At 39.3% G+C, this 25,433-nt stretch overlaps 1 protein-coding gene across 1 annotated transcript in view; it reads right to left on the reverse strand.

Annotated features, from left to right (window-relative positions):
* ATP8A2 (ATPase phospholipid transporting 8A2) overlaps positions 1 to 25,433 on the reverse strand; it is a 277,870-nt gene that overhangs the window by 147,414 nt on the left and 105,023 nt on the right. The window lies entirely within an intron of this gene.

The following is a 25,433-nucleotide window of genomic DNA, read 5'->3' on the forward strand; positions in this document are numbered from 1 at the left end:
TTGAATGGTCTACAAAAGATACTGCAGGCTTACTTTATTTCTGTTTAACATCTTTATCAACGAGCTCAGTGAGGGGAATTGAGAACACCCTAAGTCAGTTTGCAGATAACACCAAGTTGGGTGAGAATATTGAACAGCTGGAGGGCAGGAAGGCCCTGCAGAGGGCTCTGGACAGGCTGGATTGATGGACCAAGGGTAGTTGTATGAGGTTCAGCAAGGTCAAGCACTGGATCCTGCACTAAGGTCACAACAACTCCAGGCAGCACTACTGGCAGAGAAACTGCCTGGCAGAAGAGGACCTGGGGTGATGGTCAACAGCAGCTGAACATGATCCAGAGTGTGCCCAGGCAGCCAAGAAGGCCGATGGCATCCTGGCCTGGATCAGCCAGGCTGTGGCCAGCAGGAGCAGGGCAGTGACCGTCCCCCTGTACTCGGTACTGATGAGGCGACACCTCAAGTTCAGTTTTGAGTCCTTCAATTCAGGAAAACACAAGTGAGGTGCTGGGGCATGTCCAGGGAAGGGCAATGGAGCTGGGGAAGGGTCTGGAGCACAACTCTTATAAGGAACAGCTGGAGGAGCTCTGATTGTTCAGCCTGGAGAAAAAGGCAGCGGTACATACCTAATGACCCTCTACAACCACACCAAGGAAATGGTACTGAAAGGGGGGATGTCTTGCCCCAGGTAAAAGATGGTAAGAACAAGAGGAAATGGCTTCAAGTTGCGCTAAGGGAGGTTTAGAATGGATACGAAGAAAAAATTAAGGCAAAAGGTTGACCAGTATTGAAACAGGCTGCCCAGGGAAGTGTCACAATCCCCAGAGGTATTTAAAAGTCGTGTAGGCGCAGCAGTGAAGTTGAGTGGTAGACTTGTCAGTTAGAATTATCCTGAAGGACTTTCCCAACCTTAATGATTCCCTTCCCTCCTCCAGCTGACCTCCCCATTTTCCAGGCCATCTTTCCAATCTCAGACTATGCAGGTCAGATCAGAAAGCACAAGGGCGCTTCCTGATCTCGCATATGTCTTGTGTATGCAACTCTGACCTCAGCAAAGATGTTACTCAATTCCAACTCCAAAACGGAATACTGTCTCCATTATATCTGAATATCCTTATCAGATTTATTGGCAGTTACTTTAACTTGATTCTTCTCTCATTTTATATCAGTTCCAAGTAAATAAAAATTCATGGAATTCAGAGTTGATCTAGTCTAAATCAGGCAAGACTGGAAAAATACTCAGGACTAGGTTTCTAAATTGGATAAGACACCCAAAATGCCCTTTTGTCATGGAAAAGGTAGATCAGGTTACCAAATCATATGAGGTCTTTTGGAAATACCTACATGTAGATTAAATATTTCCATTCTAACCCCATCTGTACAAACAACTCTAATTCCTTTCACCATCAGTTTTAGTTAAAGTTCCAAATTATTTTGTATTTCCTTAAATAAAGCTTCAGACAAAACTTTTCCACATCTGAAGTCAGCCACGTATCAATCAAAAAAAAGTAACTGATAGCTAAAAGCTTTACTATTTAAATAGGAGGAGAATAGGGTGCTTAGGGAATAGGAGAGACAGAGGATTTTTACTTGGCTTTTTTTTCAGAGTTTACATCCTGTGAGAGCAACTTAAATAGCCATTTAATACATCCATCTGGATCACTGTTGATCAAAAAAAAAAAAAAGGCAGAGTTATCTTGTTCACCATTATGCTTTATGGCCTTGGTTTTGTTTAGTAAATACCTAAATAGGTGTTTTGTTAGTAAATCACTCTTAAAATGACTTGATGAATAATTTGGGATAAAAGAAACTTGCTAAGCTCAAACTTCATATGCAAACTAAACCACCTGAGAAGTCTAGCAGCTGTCCTGTTCCTAAAAGCCAAATACAGGAAAAAGTTGACAAAACCATAAAATTTACTTAATACCATTGGATAGATCTATTAAGCACTCCACTTCCTGGCAGTGAAAATACCACTTGGCACTGCAGAGATCCAGTTAAATTACCAACACAAAACCCCAACACACCAACTGCCTATGGAGCACAAAAGCTCTTGGTTTTTAATTATAAATCAGCTCTAAGTATCATCTACACCAATTTTTAACTTTTCTCTCATACATACACACACAGTCCTCTGTCTGCCCCAGTACTCACATAATAAAATACTAAAGCAGGGAGTAAGGAGTCAAAGGGACATCAAGCCATAAAATGGAAACTCCAGAGGGACTTGGGGCCAGCTGTGGAGGGTTTGGATTGACAAGTGCACAGACCCTCATTACCAGCCCCAGGGGCACCTCCAGTACACAGGACCATATACTTTTGGCAGTCCTCTCATGCAATTATTTCTTCACAGCACAGCAAAGTAAGGCACATATCTGCTAACAGCCTTCCCAAACATACACTTGTCTTGGATTTTCAACTTATGTTCAATTACTTTTCAGTTACATAGCAATAGAAATATTGAAGAAGCACCCTGTTTTCAAATATGCTTAAAAGAGCAGGGGAAGCTAAAAAGACAAAATGTGAACAGCATCTCTGACTCTGTAGTTTAAACTAGCAGCTTGTCCACAGACACTTCTTACATGACCAGAATGTGGCAGAGATGCTCAAGCTTGTTCTAGTGCAGTTAAGCTGGGACATGTCAAGCAAGCTAATGCAGCCTGTGTTCACTTCTGTGCCTACAGTGTAGATGTGGCTTCAGATTAGTGACCCATTATTTGGCAAGTCAAAGGAATGTCTCCATAAAAGAGCATTTATCAGCTACATAATGTACATAGAGTATGCTTTTACTGTCTTGACCAAATGAAGTTAATTATATCCACAGTTATGTAGCACCCTGTTAATGTTTAACATCCCCATATGCTTACTAAGGTTCAACAAACTACCAGAGATGCTACACGTGCATTTTAAACACCACAAATATTTATGGACTTGGTTTAAGAAGATGAAATCTAAGACAAGATAACATGCTCTATAACAAGCATCCTCTCTGACACTTGAACAGCAAGTACAGCGCACAACTCCAGAGAACATATTTAGTTGCACACAGTACATTAGCTACAAAAGCTGCAAATTGAGATGATTACTGATTTCCTGAGGGGCTTTACACCTCTCCTCCTCCAAGTCACTGACTCAGCCTCCAAACCTCTTTTGCTCCTTGTAATCTGTTTGGTACCAACACACTGCATTAGGTGACATTAATCGCCTTAGCCAGATGATCAGAGCTTTGGTACAATTCTGCACATTTGATAAGCTGCCTACAGGAAGAAATGAAGATTATAGCACAGGATACTATTAAACTGCAGCTCCTCCAGGTATGGCCAAGTTCACAAAGATTATGGATAAACGCATGAGTTCAAAGGAAAAAGCACAAGGAAAAAACTAACTTCTTTAAAAAAAAATCTGTAGTGACGGAATTGGTATGCATCATTTGATGGAAGAGCCTGGCTTTCACTGCAGAGCTCACTGCAACAGTATCAGGATGTAAGCCTTGCCTGGATATACATCCAAATAAGAATTAAGATATAAATAAAGCATCAGTTGCATCAAAATCTTCTGCTTACTCTTGGACTCATTCCCTAATCAGACATCAGTACTTCTTATAAAGGTTCTTTGAGTGCCACTCAGGAGTTCACTAAAATATTTTCATTTATACAGAATTTATTTTTATTGCCTCTGCTCAAAAATGTCTTTGACCACAGATTGATTCGCTCCTTTACACATACTTGAGGAAAAAAAGAAGTCTGGTTTCAAGTACCACAACTGTAGCAATGGCTACAATCTGACAAGATCAAGTCTTCAGATTCTTGCTCAAACTCTTCCCCTGACAATCTGAACTTAGCCTACACAGGCTACAAGAGAGCCTGAGGTCAAGACTTCACCTTTATCAAGTGCCTATCATTCAGCATCTGGCTGTGCAATACAAAGTGTCCATGGATGGTGGCAGGGATACATGAAGTTAAGTGGCAGTCATGCAGCAGAGCTGCTCCTTGCCCACCTCTGGGACTTCCTTCTGGTAGCCTTGCTCTCGAGAAAACAAAAGCTAATATGGAAAACAGAAGGTTCTTGTCAGTCTCAAACTTGCTTAGTCTTTATCAGTATCTTTAACAGATTAGGACAGAAAGGGCTTTTCACCCTGAAGAAGATGTCTACTGCCATCATACCACATTGCTTGCTCTCTAATGGGATGGGTAGAAGCAAGATAGGGAACAAATTATTACAGACCTAATTATCTATAGGTTACTTAAATTCATAAAGAAACAGTGGAAAGAAGCAGGGGGTAAGTATTTTTCAGCTAACAACATACTGCATTGTTTTATCAGTAAATACTTTAAGGTTCCTCTTGAACTTTGAGGAGGCTCATGAAAAAGTAGCACAGGGCACAGCAATGAGCAGTAACACAGATGGTTTCCAACGAGGATATCAGTGGCTTCCCACTGACTTCTGCAGATCAGGTCTCGATGGCTTTAAATATTTAGCTTGCATTTGCTTCTTTAGCCTGAATGCACTTTTACAAGCAAAATTCTTACCTGATATGTTTTGTCTGTTCAGAAGAGTTCTACTTGTATGATCTTAGGTGCAAGGAGCAGGGAGATGGACTTACAGGCCCTTTCAAACTTGAGATATTCTACAATTCCACACATCATTTCACTGGGAGGTTTGTTCAGGCTAACTTCATTTTTTTAAGAGATTTTAAGAAAGATGAAAGATCTTTCAGTTCAAATTTTTTCATCAGAAACACTTTATGGGCCAACCAGAGCAATTAACAAATTCTGTCATAATTTGGTGAAAAGTTTGACCAAAAAACCCACACAAAAGCCAACCACTACAAAAAAAACCAACAGTGATATTGTGAAGAGGTGGTATTTTAAAATCAATATCGAACATTTTATTTAGAAACTCATTTTGGTACCAAACTTTTTTCTACTCAAAAGTAGAAACAGGAAACCATCAATTTTAACCAAGCAAAGCAATACAACAGAACTTAAATTTTTAATGTACTTCAGCTGATTTAAAACAATCAATTCCTTTACCACACACTTTGTGCAATCTACAAGGCTGTCCCTCTGATTCCCAGAGTCCATCTAATATATCAAGATGGATGCAGTCACAAATACAATAGGAAGGACAAAATCAGCACAAGCATCCCTGTGTCACACCAGTCAACTACACTCCATAAGATCCTGTCAGCAGGAAGTGATAAACAGTTTTCCTAATTCTGTCCCTATGCATACCTACATTTATTACGGTCACAGATGTATGACAGCAACTGCTGGCAACTGTAAATAATAAATCTCACACAAGGCCCTTAAACTACAGCTGCATCACTGCAGATGCTTCAAAGAAGAGATTAGGTAATTTTTAAGAGATCAGTTTATATCCAGACCATCTTACAAGGCCATGAAGAGAGGCAGTCCCACAAGCTCTTCCACACCTGTGCAAGGCACAGTTTGAGACCTATTGTCAGCCATCTCCTGTGTTCTGCCACATGTGTTGGGTTTTCTGGGGATTTTTTTTGTGGGTCCCTTCCACAAAAACAAGGAGACTAGAGCATTTCTCTTTAAGGTTGATACTTTCCACACTCTCAATTTGATACAAAATACTCTGAAGACACTCTAACCCATGCTTTTAGTTTTTTTAATGTTCATTTGTGAAAAGAGTAAGGCAAGGAAGGAAGCTGTTTCAAGCATTGCCTTTTTCTGCTTCCATGCCATAACAGGCATAAACACAAAGACATTAATGTCTTTAACATGAAACATGAAATTGATATCCTACTTCCTTGAAATGCCTTGTTAATGCAACACAAAAGGCCCTTAAGAGTTTACCTTTACTGCAGTGAACATGATTTTACCCTGTTCTATCATAAAATACACTAGTACTTCAAAAAACTCAGTGACCTCATCTGCAGAAAAGGCAGATGAGAGAGCCCATAAAGCTGAGAGCTATGAATAATATTGTCAAAAGTGTATGCATTGGTTCCCAGCAAAAAAGCAAGATAAATTAACACACCACTAAAAGTAATGCTCGGAAAAGAAGGAACATTACAATTACATTGTGTTCAGGAGTTCTTAATTATGCAGTTGATTTTTCTCCTGACACATACGAGCCTCCAGATTTCAAGCACGTGTCACCCAAACAAGGATTAGGCCTAAGTTGCACCCATGATGCCCTGAGATATCTTGGATAATCTAACTTTCTTTTATAAAAGTGAAGAAAAACACTCATCACGTTGACTCAAAATGTGCTTTGCACTGGATGCTTTACATTTCGCAATTTCTCTGAACTTCCTTCCCCGGCTGACAACATTCATAGGACTGGCTGTGGTGCAGTACTTACGTTTTTGGAGTCAGCACTGAGTGAACTGATGGTATAATTTAATGTTCTGAGAAAGCACCAAAGGAATTAATCCAATTCATCCAACTACATACAAGTGTCTTCAATGGAGACATCTCTATCTGCACTAATCACACCACACTCCTTTTATAGTCAGAGAGAAACAGGCATTTCTGGAGTGCAATTCATCTGGCTTTAGACATGTACTTTTAAGGTTGTAGTTCATCTCCTCTCAAAACTGCTGCTTTCTTTCAATCAAGGTAAAGGGAGCTGAACATAAGTGGTTCACATGAAAATGTCATAAAATTTCACAGGATGAAGCCCTTCTTTTACATTACAGCAGGTCTAAATACCTTTAAATTCATCAAGTGCACAGGCTTTTGTTCTCCTGTTTTCTGGTAAGGTTGACTGCCTGCTTCCCTCCTGACATGCTGAACTGACTGGCACACCTTCCCTTCTTCTAAAATCCTCACTTCTTGACTCTGCTCCCAACTCTTGCTAATACGGTAGTCCCAACCCTTTTGAACAGGCAACCAGAAGCATTACCAAACCTCTACTGGTTTCTGTAAGAAAAATCTCAGCTTCATCATCCTTTGTCACTGCATTTGCAGTCTCACTTGTCCATACCTAAGTTTTTTCCTGAGCAGACAGTCCCCTTCAAACTGCTTCCCTCATCCAAATTTATCAGACTGGTTAAAGTCTGGTTTTTTAATTTTAAAGAGTTTAACATCCTATTTCACCTATCATCAGGAGTCTCATTTCATCTTACAATAAACACCAAAAAAAAAAAAATCTTCCTTTTAGTTTTCAGTCTCACTGGTGTGCCAGACACACACTTGACTTTCTGAGCAACATATATTACCTCTAAATTTCAGGTTATCCAGAGAAGGGTATTTTTCATGCCCAGCAGGGCTCTAAGTCAAAATACATGTGCACTTCTACATGCTCACAAGACATGGGGCAGTTTTTTAAATTTAATGGTTACCAAAGCAGTTCCTTCTGCATCACTCTAGATAGATTAGATATGCCTTCTTAATGTAAAGCTCTCTTTGTAGTTATAAAGGCCCTGAATCAGACAGTCTTCTGAACAGGAAAAACACAAATTATTTTAGTATCTTTTTACCATTAAAAAAAAAAGGAAAAAAAAAGGTTTTGCTAATTATATGGGGTGTTCTTTTTTAACATATGTTTCACTAGAGAATTTCTCACTTGCATTTCATATTTCAATAACTCATTTGCCTTTCACAGTTGCCACTGAAATGATCTTCAGAGGACAAGGGCTAGGAAATAATCTCTTTATAAGTTGGATTCGAGGTATTAAGCAGTGTAACATAAACACAATGTTCCAGGGAATACAGGGTTAAGTTTCAAGTCAGCATCTTCTTCCTCTTTGATATCCTTCCCTGCATGTTTCTGTCTTGATTGCCCTTCCCCCAGTCGGCTTTATGGGGCAAAGATTAAATACAGAAAATCTAGTTTGGAAAACAAATTATTTGAAAAGTGATGAGTTGGCATAAACACCGTGTTGAATGAAAGACTATTTTGCATTTTAAACTATAATGGTCACTAGTGGTAGAAGCTATATGTTTTTAAAATGAAGCCAATATATGAAATTAATTTTGAGCTTCCCTCACCCCAAGCTGATTAAGGCACATAAATTCATTTCCATGCTAATCAGCCTGAGCAGTTCTCATGCAACACAGAAACCATTCTTTTTCTAACGACAGAGCAAAAAAATTTCAGTCTGCAAAACATACAGATTAGTCCTTTTATAACCTTGAGGACATGCACACAGAGCCAGCAGCCATGTATTTCACACAGCAGAGCTGTTTACAAAATTTTGCAACACATGATGAAATTAAGTGATGATTGACACTATGCCAATTAATAAGCACATCAGCTCATTTAGTGAGCCTCTGCCTGTGGTGAAGCCAAAAGATTAAGTGGAAGAGCCAGGGTGAGCACCCACTTCTAGAAACAAAGCAGCAATACTGAGAGCATCAGTCACACCACATACATGGCCATCAAGGAATCATAGAATCATTGAAGTTGGAAAAGACATCCAAGATCATCAAGTCCAACCATTAGCCCAACACTGCCAAGTCCACCACTAAACCACGTCTCAAAGTGCCACATCTACACATCTTCTAAATACCTCCAGGGATGGTAACTCAACCACTTCCCTGGGCAGCCTCTTCCAATGCCTGACCACAGTTTCAGTGATTTTTTTTTTTTCCTAATGTCCAATCTAAACTTCCTTGTGCAACTCAAGGCGACTTTCTCATGTCCTCTCGCCACCTGTGAGAAGAGAATGAGCTGCATCTCCTGGTAACCTCCTCTCAGAAGCCTGATGGGTGCTGTGCTCCTCCACTCAACTACAGCTCAGAAATACAAAATAAAGCAGCTTTGGACACCATCACTGTTGTAAACTACTGCTGCTTTCAGGATCAAATATATAAGAAACAAACTACAAACACTGACATGGAAGGAAGATGAAGGGATATGTAGCCAGTAGATTTGAGTGAGCTTGCTATTTCAGTAGCTCTACAAACACTGACAAATTTTTTTCTTCCTTCTGAATTCTAGTAACTCTGCATGATTTTTCTCCCTCTCTGTGAAATGCTTCCTGGAATTTACTATAAAAATGCATATAAATGATCAACTTTCAACTACATGTTATAGTTCAAAAGCCTAGCATCTCTGAATTATATGCTCTTGGAACAAACAAGACAGACACAATCTGGAGCAGGGCATTTACACACACACAAAAAAAAATAGACCACTTTTATATAGGAACATCATTGACCACTGAAAGTCTGACTAGGATTGGCTCACTCTTGGTCAACTATTAAATCTGTGCTGTGTGCAAACACAGGTTAGGCATTAACGAACAGTAGAACATTCATACCATTCTCACTACTCCCAAACACAACCTGAAAGAAAGGAACTTGACATTAACCTCTAACCTCAGACTAAATACAAAGAACACTGTTTTAAAATGTTATTCCTTTACTTTTCTTCCTTCCCCTCCTCACTCTTTTCTTAGCAAGGTCATTTATTTACTAAGCCTATGGTTAAATCACAGCATTAAAATACAGCATCCAGGGCAAAGAGGTGATTTTTGTAGTCTTCATCCACAACCTATACTCTAAGTTCTTATTACCAAATTTACAACCACTAACACAGCCACATTCTAGGGCAATCTGTTAGCCTCAAACACATTGTTCAATATACACACAGATCTTGTTTAGGACACCGAAGTGTCCTGTGGTTTGTAAAAACAACACTGATACGCAGCAGCTGTTTCTGTAAGAGCAAAACAGAAGAACAGATGGCAGAGTGAACACAACGCATATTGGTCCCTGCACCCATGACTGCCAAGCACCTTCCAGGGATGAGGACTCTGCTGCAGAGAAGAGCACGTGACACCCAAGCCATGCATCACAGGCTGTCCCAGGAGGCAGGAGCACACCCCTTGCTGCAATGGTGGGGGCAACTGCTGGGCAAGAGCAGGCCAACCTATTCCAGTCTCAGCTCTGCCATACTGCCTGAGCAGGCTGTCTTCAGAAGCTTCTGCAGGCATTTTGGTGCAGTCAGGGAATACTTCAACAGCTCAGGATGAACGCACAGAGTCCAGTGTCAATACCTGCTCCTTAGAGCTCTTATTAACAGTGTATACATACACAGCCTGAAATGCTTAACATACAAGGAAAGGCCTCACAAAACTCAATTCCTCTTCCCAAACTTGTGTTGACTTCGGAATTATGTGTCTTGAAATCTCCAAGCTGGCTACCTTGCAGTTACTGAAAGGGATCTTCAAGAGTTTCAACAAAAAATTAATGAAAGAAATTGCAGCTTTGATTTCCTGAATGTGTCTCAACTGCTCTTCTTTCACACATATGACTTTTAGTTCCTTATCCATATTGCTAACCACAGGATCACCCATACCAGTACAGACAGAGCTTAACACGACTGTGCTCCATGGAGTACAAACAGTTTAAAAAAGCACAAATGTTTTGCTTAATATAAGAAACTAGGCCAACAATTTTGCTTCCTGAGTTAGGCTAAGAATACAGAACTAGGAGCCAGGTCTTCAGATTGTCAAACATTTTCATCTTTACAGAAAGAACACCAAATGCTGCAGTTTGGTAACATACATGTCAACCTATCACAGGACAGGCTTAATTAGTACTGAGCTGCCAAGAGGAATCATGCCTTCCACCACTATTTTTACTTAAGGGAATAAAGATAGACACAGGAATAATCATACACAAGGATCTTTGAAAGAGCATAGAGAAAATAGGTGCATTTATGTCAACTTTCTCCTGAAAGCTGGCAGAAGGACATTGCCTGAAGGATCTTCTTCCCTGGACAGAAAACCAGCTTTGAAACATTTCAGCAGGCATTATAATGAGCCATTTCCTATTAACTTGTGGTCTTTTAAGGTGAACTGTTGGGCAACGGATAGGCAGTGTGAAGTTGCAGCACATTACTGGGTCCAGAGGAGAGCACATTTCTTCCATATACACTTCTTTACCATATCAGCCTTAGAAGAGAGTTGTTCTCCCACTGCTACAATGATTTTTAAGCACTGGGCTTCTTCAGACCATTAGTGCCACAGCAATACTGAATTTGACCAGATCCAAGCCACAAGCATCAATAACGTCTAAAGTATCAGAGCTACCTTATTACTTATTGCTAATGTAACATCTAGGTCACCCATAGCCTCAGCTACAAATCGAAGAGCTAAATAAGCCAGACCACATGAAAGATCTCCTTTAAAAGATACCATAAAACTTGAGACAAAAAAGGAATTGCTTGAAGTTGAACTGTACTCACTGATGCTCTTCATGACTTAAGCAAGATTAAAAGCAAAAAACCTGGGAGAAAAAATGAGTTGCCCATGCTGAAAAACTGATGGGCTCGAAAGGAAACAGAAAAGCAGCTTTTGTGAGTTAGATAGGATACTCTCCATGTGTACCAGAGCATATCAGTACAGCTAAGCTGATGCTTTCTTTTTTAAATCCAGCCATGAAAAGCAGGTCAGCTTACAGTAACTTCTGTCTAGAGAACAGCTTTAAGCCTATGCATGCACACATGACTTAATAATATGGCTTTTGTAGCAGCATGCAGTCAACGGTCAATTTACACAGTACATTTTGTTTTATCGTCTAGTTTAAAGCTAAGATTTGGAAGCCAAAGTTCACTAAAATCTCTTCAGGATATATCAGAAGTTGATAAGGTTTTATGCTTCACATACTGGCAAAATTCAGGTAACAGCAATTAATTTTCAAATACAACACACTGAAAAATCCTACAGCCAAACAGCTATGGAGGTAAAAAAAGAGCCTCATGTTCAAATATGACCTGGCAACTGGAAAGCAAGATCTCAAGATACACTGCAGAAGTGGAACACAGATGTGACAATGGGAAAAGTGCTCAAATTCAACAGACCCAGCAGACATATAATGAATGCCTTCTACAAGCTGGTCTACACTGCAGGATAGAAGGCATGTGCATAATACCTTTAAACAAGCTGTGCCTGAGAGCCTGGAGGGAAGAGGGGATGGATGGGGGCAATACACAAGGGGCTGATCTCAAGTCTCCTAAAATCAGATGTGCCAATGTATTGGTAATGACAGCTGTATATGAAAACCCACTGTAAGAGTTTGCTTGGCACAGCCAAAGAGGCTTTGCTGTCTTGCTGGGCTACTGGCACACACCTTCAGGGCACTAACCTTTTCTTAAACTAGGATTTTTTAAGTGATTACATTTTGTACACATCTATACAACTTTCTATACCCCATTTCTCCAAACAGGGTCAGAGTAGCCTTGCCAGGAGTTTGCTGGCAGTGATGTTCAAGGTATAATCAAAACCACAAAACTCCAGGAGGTCACAGCTACTCTAATCTAACATGAAAGTGTTCAAAACACTCATTTTATGAAGATGGAGAGAGATTATATGAGCAACTCTCCCATGAGCATAATGGAAAACCATCAAGATCACAAACTACTAATTACCTTTAAACTCATACTTGACTGTGACTTAAAAATCAAAGTTAACAATTTGGATTAAAAAAACCTGTAAAAACAAATTGAATGCCAAAAAAAGTAAATTCCTAAATTTTCTGAATGTAAAAATAAAACAAATAATTTACATAGAACAGAAAATCTGCTTATTCTGTACATGCACTTGGGCATAATAATACTGTAGATGCCCTGCCATTTAATTTCTAGGTGTACAGATTTTATTCATGTTCACCTTGTTCAGTAAAAATAACACCCCAAACATAACAAACCAATATGTTGGTGCAGGGCAGAGCAATTAGCCTGAGGACCCAACAATTTAAACATATTAGAGACATAACTAATACATCATACCTCATCTAGGATAAAGTTCACAGGGTAAGAACAAGCATTCAGTGTCAAAGTGGCAATGGTCAGCAGTACCATGAGGTTCCATCCTGCTCAACTTCATCAGTAACATAGATGCTGACAAAAGGGATACCCTCAACAGATCTGAAGATGGTGCTGAACTAGGGAGACTGGATTACAAGGAATCAAAGGACTTTTACTGAAAGGAACATTCAGAAAATCAGGGACTGAGCTAATGAGCCTCACAGATTTCAGACAGAGAAGGACTAAGCTCCATATCTTGGAAAATAATAACTCCATGTACTAATGCAGGCTTGAAAATGGTCAGCCTATGACCTGGTTATGGTGGGTATTGGGCTCTGCGTGAGCCAGAAAAACAACTTTAGTGTGATCAAGGCCCACCATGCACTAGAAGTGAACCAGGACACAAGTGTGATAAGGACAGACACAAGTAATTATCAGTCTTCTCAGCACTGGTGAGGTAAAATCTGTAGGACAGTGAAGAGTCCAGCAGAAAATGACAATGATGGTCTGAGGTCTAAATACATAACATGTAAGAGGAGGTCATGTCACCTGGGCTAGTGCTTCTGTTCAACAACAACATTGTACTAATGTATAATCCAGAGTTACCTCAAGAGTTTCCTGTCACATCAATCAATGAAACATGGGCCAATGCCACCAATTGAAAAGAGCTAGACCTACACCTGAAATCTCAGTTTGGTGACAATAGAGGCTCTTCCCTATGAAAAACTAGAACAGTTCCTGAAGATGGCTCCCATGTGATTCTGTCACACAGTGAGGCCTGGGTTCCAAACAGGCTGCCTTAACACACATGTACTTTGTGCGCTGAAGGTCTCCAGTGAGACACACCATAACTGGGCACTGCAGTAGAGAAGTGACCTCATCTCCTTCCCCTGCATGTAGTCATCACCCCATGCTATTGGAGCATCTTCCCAGGGTAAAGAGTCTTCTTCTTCAAGCCGTGCCCTTTCCTCATCCATCAGAACCATCACATCACTCCCTTTCTCTTGCCTGAATAACCTACTGGTATTGAAGTAATGTAAATATCTTTGTGCATAAGTTCTTTAACTTGAAATTTCTGTGTGTTTAGCAGTGCATGCAATAGACTTGGCAACTTTTAAGCTAAGAGCTCTTTGGGTAGACACTACAACATTTCTTGGTTGTTTTTATGCCATAGACTTTTCAGTTTAAAAAAACCCAAAGCATCTGGCATAAAAGCCAATCATCAGAAGAAATAAACATATCTCTTGAGAAAGCTAGACAGCTGGTGTAGACTCAACAGAAACTGCTCTGGTCCAGCAAGAAGTTCCACATGGTAAAGATTATTTCCAAGATGGTCAGCTCTCAAGCACTGACATTTTCAGCACTCTTCACATTACTGTTTCCAAACTGAGCAAAAATTAACATCTTTAACTCATAAGTTCATGATGTCTGATCATAACCTACTTCTCAAAGAAATACCTTGTAGTAACAGACATTTCTAGTTTCTTGCCCTTATCTTTGCTAGATAAAGGAAAATGAGAACTAGATCTAATTCTTGCAATTTAAGAAAAATTAGCATGAATAAGTAGGAGAAGTGAAAACTGTTAGCCTTATTTTTCTACAAAACTTAAGCATATATATATTTGAGTTGTAATCTTCCTAAATGCAATGTCTCATATGTTTACAAGTAAGGCTGACCAAAATACCAAGGGTTCAAGAAGAACAAAACCTTTTTAAATTACATTGGGCCATAATTATAATAGTCAATGCTAAGTTCTACAATAAGATTTCCCAGTCTTTTATATCTCAGACACAATTTTATAAATTTCTATCCCTTCCTGTGCTTCACTACTTATCTGTGACATTTAAAAACAGCATTGAGACATTAGAAGAGGCACAGATGCATTTTAAGTGGCTCTTTACTCAATTTAGTAGCTGACAGTAATCACTACAAACCCAGTCAAAAAACTAATCCTTCATGGAATTTAATGAGGCTTGAAAAACGTCCAGACGATTAGCCAGTCCTCTGTAGAACTGGGTTTTCCCAGTAAGTTCATGTGAAAAAGTTTCCAAGGGAAGTCACATCCCCATGTCATGCACAAATTATGAATATTCAACATTACCAACTGTCTTAGCATTATTATTCCCAGTAGATTGTGCAGCAGGAGATAAAGAAATCAACTCAGTTGTGCATGCTAATCAATGAATGAAGCAAACCACCACAAGAGCAACTGAGAGTCCTTTCCCTATCTGTAGCATTCATGCAGTTGCTAAAGACTAAAGGAATTGAAAATTCAAAAAGAGGGGGGAGAAGAGGGACCCTTTCACGATGTGGTCCAAAACTGGAATAACTGCTAGTACAAACAGGGTTTGTACTCGCTTTCAAATACATGCGGGTCAGAAGTAACAGCACAGCTCAAAGCAGTGGCAGTCATACTGTTTACTCTCCTTGTGACATAAAAGCCTTTTCCTCTGTGAACAGCTCTTAATGCAGAAATATCTGAACGTATGCTAATGCCCAACAGAGCAATAACTTCCTCTGATTGATTCAACAGTACTCAAAGTACCACGAAAAAAGATCAAACCAAGTATTATACAAACAACCCATGTCTTCAATATGGTATGTGTCAGCATGAAAGCTGAAAGGAGCTGAACAAGCCAGCTACTAATGTCTTGCATGGTTCTGAAAGTGGCAGTGTTCTTGAGTGCTTGGAGATAGAAGTGTTTTTCTCAACTTGTGACATCAATTTATAGAGCTCTGTAATATAATGAAAGCTCTTTGATTTAACTTGATTTACGAAGCAAAAGCACTTCTAGTGTCTTCGGAAAAAGCATAGGAGTTTACAATAAACACAAGATAATTGACTAATTTTGCAGCCAGTTACTCTCCTGAAATCATAATTAGAGAAAACAAACATGACCTCCCACTTCTCATTTTATGCTACTTAAAATTCCTTCTTCTTTCTTCCATTTCACTGACTCACCTTTCTTTCAACATCCTTTCTCTGGAGAGATTCCAGTGACAAACTTCTCTGGCATTACTTTAGGGAAGACATTTTCCACTTTCCACCACTAGTTCTAACACTATGTTTCTCTACTCAGCTGCTGCAGTGTTCACAGAAGAACACTAAGACACACAAACCCGAACCAATGGTGTTTGACTCTTTCAAGTGTGCCAGAAGTAGTACAAAATCTGGCTGAAATGTGTTATGTTCTACCCTCCCAGGGTTCAGCACAATCTCTCTTTTTTTTTCCTTCCCTGATGCATACGCTCTAATTGGAAGTTATTTAAGTGCTAGGAAAACAAAACTCTGGTTATATTTAACTGACCATGTCCCAGATGAACAAAACACAAAAGGATAAATTAATTGTTTCTTTGGGTGCAGAGAGATGACTAAATCTACTTCAGGGGACAGGCATAAAGCTAGAGGAGAGGAAGACGTTTTTCTCTCTGGATAACTGATATACATAACAATGGGAATAGGATTTAGAAATCAAGATCCACTGTTCTGTCTTCTTCAAGTGGCACAATGGGAGATGAACAGCATACCTTACCTAAACCTGATTTCAGGCAGGCAGGAGAAGGGGAGAAGAGCTGTAGTTTTTAAATCTCACAGTCTGAAGAGGACACTTAGCTCAAGCCTGCTTCATGTGGTGCCTTCAGTATGCACAGCAAAGCCATTCCTTAAAAGCATTTACACATGTGGAGGCCTATTTCACGCATCTCAGACAAATTCAGGAGTAACAGCTACTCATTAATCTCAGTCCTGGTCTCACCTTGGAGAGGACCAGCTAGAAGCCATATGTTTACAGGCCTTCAGCACTTCAGTTGTTATGCAGGCTTTGGAATGAATCATATTTCTGGATCTAGAAATCTCTGCTCTTTATAAGGAAATTGCTCACCTAAGTCCATAAAGGCAATTTTATAAATCCACAAAATAGAAATTAAAAAACTCTCCATTATGCAAATGTATAAATCCACTGTGTGTCCTACTCTTTAGTGACAGCCCCTTTCTCTCAATCAGATAAAATGAACCAGAAGTAAAAAAAGAAAGAAAAACCAAAACCCCTAACCAACAAACAAAAAAAGAGAAAGGGAGGCAGGGAAGAACAAAATTGTGAAAATCCTTCCAAACAAGGACCTTCTGTCTGAAAAAGTCAGCTAAAAGCTGATGTACTGAAACCATATTCATTGGAGAGGAAGAGGGGGAAGAAAAGCAGTCAAAGTATGATTATACTTAACTTCTTCAAATGGAAGAACTTGGTGGCATCCAATGAAATTACCAGGGAGACTTAAAAGGAAAATACTTCCTCTACACTGTACATAACATTCTCTGTCCAGGGTGAGATTATAGACTAATCTCTAATTGAGATTAGAGTTTAAACACATTCAGAGAAAGAGATTTAAAATTTATGAATGAAAAAAGATCACTGAAGGATTGTGAAAACAAGATGCAGATCCAGCTGCTGGCAACAGAGGTTTCATTCACTAATTATACACACATTCCCAAGGCAGACACTACTAGTCACTGTTTAAAACCAAGAACTGGATTAAATTGGGTCTGGTCCAACACTGACATTCACATAGGAAAGCAGGCTTAAGATCATTAGCTGACAACTACAGCAAATGTAAGTTTCTATATGGATTTATCACTAGTTAAAGAACAGCTGTAGTGCAGTGTCATCCACTGAGTTTGGAGTTAGCCTATTAAAAACCTCTTGGAAGAGAAGAGCTCACCTTCTACTTCTAGAACTGCAATGAACTGGATAGCAATTTGTGCAGTGAATTGTAGAACTGCAGTGGACTGGACAGCAGTTTGTGAGTGAAACATAATGCACTGTCATGACCCCTTACCACTTTGAACTGAAATCCCAACAGTGATACACCTACTTTTCTACATGTTTTTCTCCTAGGCAAAAAGAAATCAGTTACCACTGACAGCATATAGCAACTTGAAAAAAATACAGAATAACTTATAAGGAATTTTGAAAAGTTGCAGTATTTTTGAACATGTTGTCTTCTTGTACTCTCATCGTCTATGTCTTCCTCAGAAAAGGGGAGTTCACAATAGAAAAAACCCAGTCTTTTCACAAAATTTCTAAATTCATATGCTTGATCTATCATCCCCTTACCTCATATTTTGCCTCTTCCATATCTGGCAGAGAGTAGGTCAGTTATGAAACTTCTGTGTTGCAGGGGCCCTTTTGCTACTGCTCTGTTCTAGGCTTAAGCAACTCCTCAGTTGTAAAGTAGACACTTGAAGGCTGTAGCAACTTTTAAGAATCCGATCTTATGACAGTATAATATAGATGTTAACAAAAATATCCCAAGACAACTAATTCTAATTGAATAATCAGCTACAAAGAAAATGAAAATATCTAATTCCATTTCACTGCATGTATACCACAGGCACTGCTTTAATTCAACAGTGAGAGACAAGGTGGTCATGCAACAGCAATGGAACATTTTAAAAAGAATACTCAGCCTTTAACAGACTTTTGCCATTAGTACTAAGGAAACCCTCTTGAGAAATGAAAAACATAAGAGAAAAATAATAAAGCACAGCTATCACTACTCCTGAAACTTCAGACAGCTAACAAGGAGCATTAAATTCTTCTTCCACGTTCTTAGATATTTACTGATACTTTTGATCCTTTGCTTCTTGGGTGGCAATTGTTTTAAATACCTATTTGAGCTAACACACTTCCAGAAGGCAAAGTAAACAGGAAACACAAAGGGACAGAGAGCAAAATCCCAAGGAGCTCTCACAGGAGAAGATAACAAAGATCTAATTACACCAAGATTTTCCCCTGCAAGGACTCAGGCAGACATCATGTACATGCAAAACGAGACCAAGTATTTCTCCTTAACCATTCTTGAGTTATCCTTTAACATAAAAGCAATCTTAAAATCAGCAAAAACATTAAAACAGTATTTTACCAATTATCCCAGATAATATCTTTATTCTTCCTTGAAGTGAATTCTAACAGCAAATACACTGTGTAGCTCAAATGCGTGGTTTCACCTGATCAGATGAGGAGTAAGAGTCACCACTCACAGAGAGAAGAATGAGAGGGCAGCAGTTTTGGTACAAGGCAGAGGATACTCATGACATGTGGCCTGCAAGTGTCTCATTATAAACTGTTCTGGAAGTATTCTATAAAAAAATGTTGGGCACCACTATAAAACTGAAAGATTTCGAGGTGAGTGTAGCTACATTGGTTTGAATGGTCATTGCTCCATCTGAATAGATGTCAAAGGGCTCTTCAATCTACACCTGGTACAACAAAATTTACATCAGAAAAACTAGATTTTCCTGCTACATAAAATTTCCTATTTGTGTCCCTTGCTACAGTTTTGCTTAACAGAAGTTCCTCAGCTTTATTACCTTTTCTATTTCTAAAAAAGAATACATGGTGGAAACAACCAATTACTCCACTGCAGGATATTTTTTCTTCTGCTATGCATATTTGTTAAAAGAGAAAAGAACCTGTGAGAAGCTTTGCTTTCAACACAGCACTGTGGAAAGCAGACAAAAAGCTTACTGCTTCCTGATTACTGGAAACAAATACTCTTCTCAGTGCACCAAAATCCCAAGGAAGCTTCCAGCTGTGCAATAAGGAAGCTTGATGAGTTCTGGAAGAAATCTACCAACTAACAGCACATTTCATCAAGTACAACATAAAATGTCGAGGATCAGTTTTGTCGAGGATCATTTTTCTCCTGTTCTGGAAAGAGAACTACAAAGTTTACTTAAACCAAGTTGTTAGCACAAAAGACAACTTTTTAAAAGGGCAATACATCTAACGCCACAGCAAGCCTGGAAAGCGCCTCAGCACATGCATGTTCCAGTTATGTTTGCTGTCTGCTGAAATCTCATCCTATTCCCATTAAAACTCCTGACTTTTAAAACAAAGAAATTGATAGAAATCAAAGTTTCTTGAAAGTCTGAGTAAAGGAAACCACACTAGTCACAAAGGAATTAAAATATGGAGAAGTCAGTTTGATCCACAGAATTGAATGATCACAAAAGAAAGTGATTATTTCCATTGTAATGTTTACACCAGACATTGGCTGGATTCCTGCTCACATTTCTTTAATTATGCCTGTATAAACAGAACAATTACACATCCAATCCAATATCATCTACAGTTTAGGGAAGAGATGTCTGTAAAAAAAATATTTCTCATTAATGAAACAGCATTTTAGAAAGGGTCACTGAAAGAATGAGAAGTCATCTCCAGCAAGCAGCTGAACCTCACAGAGCTGCAGGGTTCGGTGAGAATGACCTAAGCTGCAAGCACGTTAATACACACTCAGCTTCCTTCTCAGCATCCTGTCAATACCACCAGGGGATGGTCTTATTTCATTTACATATGCCATAAAAAAATCTTTCCTGGAGAAGAATATTACATTACCGTATGCAGATTTTCAACCAGGAAACTGAACTTGAGGACAGCACTCATGAGACTCAGCTCTCTTAAAAAGAAAATCCCCACAATGTATCTTGTAGGGAAAGAAAAAGGAATCAAGCAGACAGTAAGTCAGCACACATTTCATTTGCACTTTTATTTTACTCTTTCTGATCATAAAGACAGTAAATTTCTCTACCAAAAAGGAAAAAAAATATACAGAAGTGCAGCAGTGCCATCTTTTCATTCTGGTACATGAAGGAATAAATTAACACCAGCATTCCTCACTGCACCAACATCCTGTCAGACAGCTGCCCTGCCAGGAGCCTCCACTCTCAATGTCTGAAAAGCTAAGCCTGATATCCTGGCCAGTTGAGCCCTTGGGCCCCTCCTAGAAGATCCTGTTCATTATGCCAAGGTCTGTTAAAGTTATGTATAGGGTTTTCTCAATATATGTCTACTCAGCTAATACTAACAGTCCTCCAATTCTTTAGTTTGTCAGGACTCCAAATGAAACAAATGAAAATCAATGGAAAGATACCAAGTGTCCCTTCAGCAATGGATTTAACACCACTGAATTACTGAACAGAATGCCACAAGGAAATACAGGCTTTCCACTTCCCAATGCACAGCACCATTGGATGCCCATCCTGCCTGTCTGGACACAGAATAAATCTCCCATATGCTCCTACTGGCTTGACACTACCGCCTACAACAGAGATTTATGCAGCTGGTATCCAGGAGTTCATTATCCCCACAGACGGAGCAGCAGGCTTTCAGACTACAAGAAACCTGTACCCCAGGGCTGAAGTGGATGTGAGAAAATGAGTAGTTCAGAAGAGTACAGCATGATATGAAAAGAAAGGCAAAGGGAAAGGCCAAAGAAGGTGAGAAAGTAGGCACTGGAACCCTCTAAGATACATGTACCCAAAAACAGGAACTGAAATATCTACAGCTTCCACTGTTCAGTAAAAACCCAAGGACAAGCTGAGAGGCCTTTGTGAGAAGGAAAAGAAGGGAAAACTGGGATAGGGGGAGAAAAGGAACGAACTACAAAAAGGTCATGACATGAGACGTTGCAGGATTTAAACACAGACTGAAACTATTTCCTGTTTTAAAACTGAGAGAAAGTATTGATTAGTATCAAGGAGATTGATTTAGGATAACATAAATCACGCTTTTCAAGGGTTGAAATGTCAAGAATGTCTTAGCTTTTAGAAAAGGATGAGGTTTTGGTTTTTTGGTGTTTCCTCAGTAAAAGCTAAATAACAGACTAATGGAGTAGTACAAAACAGTTCTGAGGGGTTTTTTTTTCCCCTTAGGAGCAAAATGAGATCTTGGTGGCAAACACAGTTTGAGACTTTTGGATCACAGCACAAAGATAGTTTTCAGTGAAATGGCAAAAAACCCACAAACCTAAACAAACATCTTTTCCATGCAAGAAGTGCTCTATTTGTTACATTTGGTCTTTTTCTTTGATTTAGGTGCATTGGTATGTGAAAAATAAGAAAGAATTAAATACAAATAGCTTTGCATTGAAATTTTTTTAACACTTGTTTTCATCACTGAGTTCATATGGTTGTTTGCTTTCCGTCCCATTCCTTAGGAGTTTTTTAAAAGAGTGTGGTGCCTATTGCCTACCTTGCACCTCTGCCAGTCCTCTCCATGAAACAATGCTAGTGCCCATTTATTCCAGCATAAATAATTTCCTCTGACTTAAGTGCACTGTACTTGTAAAGACTTTCCTCAATCAAAAGTTACCACCACACATTTAACAACTGCATCCTTTTAGCCCAATGCATTTGCCACATCACCTCACATATACACAGGGAGAGATGGGTTTTGTCAATTATGACTATCCCTCATCAACTTAAGAATAATTTGATCACTGTCTGTTAATAAAGTTACAGGAACAAAAAACTGAAAAGGCCCAAAGTAGTCAGAGGTTTGAGCAATAGCTAGTGATGCAACACAATAAAACAAAACTATACTTCCATATTCTAGCATGGTCTCCAGTCTGATATACAACAGCAGTTAACTCTCCTCAGACAAGTCCTCCTTCTGTTATTTACTCTGTGTAAAACACTGGCCTTGAGGCAAATTACCCCAATGTGTTCACAGTCCTCCTTGCAGCTGCCTAAAGTGGCTTCTGTTCACTGCAGCTCACAGCAAGACACAAGCCACTTTCATCATCATTAAAACTCCCTGGGCTCATGTAAGTTCTTTTAGAACAAAACGATTATAGGTACTGGACATCTAAAAAGGGCAAGTTTCCAATTCCTTAAATACTTTGGTTCCAGTCTTCACACCTACACTTTCCATACTAGAAAGCAACAAGTTCTGGTAAAGCAATGCTTGTTCCTTGCAAGATTAAACTAATGGTTCTTACTTAACAAAAAAAAAAAAAACAAACCAAACTTAAAAAAAAACCCAACCAACAAAAACTGCACCAAAAACCAAAACAAAAACTCCCCAAAAACCAACAAACAAAAAACCCCAACAATTTACAAAAAAACTCCCCAAAAAACCCACAAACCAAAACCAAACCAGTAAACTAAAAAAACCGAAATAAAACACAAAAAACCCCAACCAAAACCAGACTGCAAACCAAAAAAAGGCCAAACAAAAAAACTCACACAACAAAACAGCAACATTCAATAAACAACCAATTAAAACTAAAAGCCCCACAGTCCCTGCTTCCACCACTGAAGTATCCTTCCTACATTTTTATAAGAATTATTTACAACTCATAAAAGACCTTCTCTTTGTTCCACAGTTCTCATACAGATATTTTTCACACATACGAATGTATTTGGATCTCTAAATATTTCAACCAAGCCTTCTCTTCTTTGGGCTAAAGGAGTTTTGTTGAAAACAAAAAAATTAAATCTCTGGTATTTTTATAGTTAGGCAAATTTCAAAGTGATGCAAGTGTCCTGAAGCAAGTAATCTTCCAGCAGTACGTCCAGCTTTCCTTTTAACACAAATAAAACTGGGAATCAAAAGCCTGCTCAACTAAAACACTTCCTGGTTCAAAGCCTGATGTTTCATCGGGCCCAATGTCCTTGGACTGTGGCACAAGAAATAATTTTTTTCCCCCCTGCTTTGCTGCAATTATTCTGTTTTAATTTCTTTTATTGACTTGGCTGCTCCACAGCTTTTGATCTCCACCTTTGTGCAAGGCTTGGAAGCACCAGTTATACGAACAGCTCCCCAGTGGTCTGAAACGTATCTCCCGATTTGCAGCACTTGTGCCCAGTGGCATAAGCCCTTACCAGCAGCATTTAACCCCTCACTACCAACTTGGAAGAGCCATCAGATCGCATCCACCTGCAGCTCCAGGGCCTTTCATCAGAGTCTTTCAAGAAGCATGTTGCATGGACACTCAGTCCAATCCTACACTATCCCAAAACAACAAAGAGCAGTGTAGAATCATCTGGTGAAGCCACACCTATGTTAAGACCCACCAAAGCTTTACTGGAACAAGAAGTGGTGAAAATTTGGTTGGGGTCCCCACCATTGCCTGCATAGACACTCCTCCCTCCAAATCCCACCTGTTACACATGATATGAAGAATTTAATTAAACTGGAAAGTGGTGGTAAACATATTCTAGAAGAGCCATTTGTGGTTCTATGCTATAAAACTGTGTCCGGGGCTGGGTCCGTGGGGTCCCAGCTAAGCTTCCTTCTACCTCCAATAAGACAATTCATATGACCAAAATATTTACACTGATCTCTAATGCCTTCCTAGCTCAGAAGCATATTATCTTTTAACCAGTTACAGACCTGTCTTGATCATGGTTGACTATCTCAATCTATGACAATATAAAGCAAAAGAGAAACATGCGCTTTTTAAAACAAAACAAACAAAAGCCACGCAAAAACTTATTACCAAAGCCGGTAAATTTTTTGGCTGGAAGGGGAAATAATGGTGGGGGATGGGCCAGGTACCTGTAATAAATCAAGAACAAAACCTATATAAATTAAATAAGTACTGGAAGCACCAATGGAATAACCAAAGAACTGACTTTTACCAACACAGTTTCTTAGAAAAGTGTTCGGAAGAAAACAGTAGCCAGCTTAGCACAAGCTTTCTTTAGCTTGTGTTTTCAAGCCATATTTGTAGCCAGCTGTTCCTGTATCACTACACATTCCCCTGCTGAGTCCCACAGAGGACTGCTCTGTGTGTCACACTTTGGGAAGAAGTGTCTCAGACAGATGTCAGTTCTCACATTTCTCAGTACTTGAAGCTGGCACTGAGCATCTCTCCCCTTGCCCAGCTGCCTCCTCTCCCCTCGCTTGTGGGATCTTCTGTGTCTGAGAATGCAAGTGTCAAAGCAAGGGCAAAAGATGCATTAAACTGATTTGTGTAAATGGGTCAAATTAGGAAACAAAACATTTCTGCTGAGGGCTATTTTCCTCCAGATAAGAGAGCGTTGTTTACTCTCTAGTAATAACTCAATTCCATCTTGGTCATCTCTGGAGTACAGACACTGTTTTGTTTTACTAACTCAGATAGCAATGCATGGAGGGGGAGCCTCTTGGGGAATGAAGTTTTGGGTGATGGAGGGCAGTGGAAGAAAGCGAGACTGGAATTGTACCTTGTGTTTTCACTGCTTTACACTGTGCACTGCAACTTCCAGCTGATAGAAAAACAACCCCCGGCTGTTCCTTCTCACTGGTGCAATAAATTTCAGGGGAGTGCTCTGCATTTCATCCTGCAATGCACACCTGCCCATACTGCATGTAAAGGGAGCTCAGTGCCTTCCTTCCCAAAAAATCCATGCAGACTTCATGAGTCTTTCTCCTTGTGGGTATGAGAAGAGCTATATGCTTTTTCATTATACTGTACGTAAAGATATTTTCACCTTCATCCTGAATCAACAGGCAAAAGCACAATGTTTTTGTGCTTATACAGAACTAAGTTGTAGTAAAATCTTCTGTGATGCCCCTGTAATTCAATACAATAGCCAATTTCAGTAAAAGGTAACTAACAGCAGAAAGGCAGAAATTTTATGTCATATTCTACCTTATTAATTATTGATTTGCTATGAATAAAGCTGCACCAATGAAAAATCATTCCATTATTAGAACCTAGAAAGCAAAATCATCTTCAACAGCTCTCAAAGCACTTGCACACAAATAATTTCAGGAACTCAGCCAATACTACAACACAATATGATGAATTTATCATCATTCATTAGAAGAGTAAAGCATGACGTCCTGAAGGTCCATTCACACAACAAAAATGCCTGAGATCCATTTATTTGAATTCCCAGCCCTAAAGGAACAGTAGTATACTTAAGTCCAGAAAA

This window comes from Ammospiza caudacuta, chromosome 2 (genome assembly GCF_027887145.1).
Source record: "Ammospiza caudacuta isolate bAmmCau1 chromosome 2, bAmmCau1.pri, whole genome shotgun sequence".
In the NCBI taxonomy this organism is placed as follows: Eukaryota; Metazoa; Chordata; class Aves; order Passeriformes; family Passerellidae; genus Ammospiza; species Ammospiza caudacuta.